Genomic DNA, 889 nt, shown 5'->3' on the forward strand with positions numbered 1-889 from the left:
TAAAAAAGTTTATGCAAAAATAAATTTGTAAGAATAGTTCCAAAAGATTCCGTGGAAAAATAATTTCTTTATAATATGAGAAATAATTATTTTGATTACAATTTGTTTATAATATGAAAAATAATTTGTTTATTATATTTTAAAAATAATTATTTTAATTTACTAAATTACAATTTTTTAATATTTTTAAAATTAGTTTTAATTTTTTTTCTATTCATAAATATTTTTACCATTAAATATAACATTAACAATTATCACTTTATATTACTTTTATAATTATGGATATTTTGGTAATCTTCAATTTTTATTAATTAAACAATATTTTTTATCTGTCGATCAAATCTTATACTAATTTTCACATACTTTACTTCCAAATTTCCTCTTACTCACCTCCAGATCCATTTAAAATATACTATCAATTCATCTTTAAATCCCCTCAAATTTATTCACACATTCTCTTATAAATCATCTTCTAAAATAAACACAACATTAGAGATAGTTACCACAATACGTTAACATTCAATTAACGTCATTTAAAACTGAAATTTGACAAAATTTAACATTTTTAATACATTAAAAAATGTTACGTGTTGCTTTTTCTTTTGACTAATTTTGTTTACATTTAAGTTTATCCTAACCATAAAAGCATTAAAATATATTAGCACAACTCAAAAAAATTTACCATCACATATTATATATCAAAACTAAAATTGTTAACAGAAAATATAACTACTAAACACCAAAATTATGAAAATTAAAACTACTAAAAAAACTAAAATTTCCATAGTTAAAATGCAATCCTAAATATTTTCACACAAAAACCTAATGTTATTTGGTTGTCGTGTTCTGACAGTCAAATTTATCATAATCTTAACTTAATTATTAATTT

Source organism: Vigna radiata, unplaced genomic scaffold (assembly GCF_000741045.1).
Source record: "Vigna radiata var. radiata cultivar VC1973A unplaced genomic scaffold, Vradiata_ver6 scaffold_485, whole genome shotgun sequence".
Classification (NCBI taxonomy): Eukaryota; Viridiplantae; Streptophyta; class Magnoliopsida; order Fabales; family Fabaceae; genus Vigna; species Vigna radiata.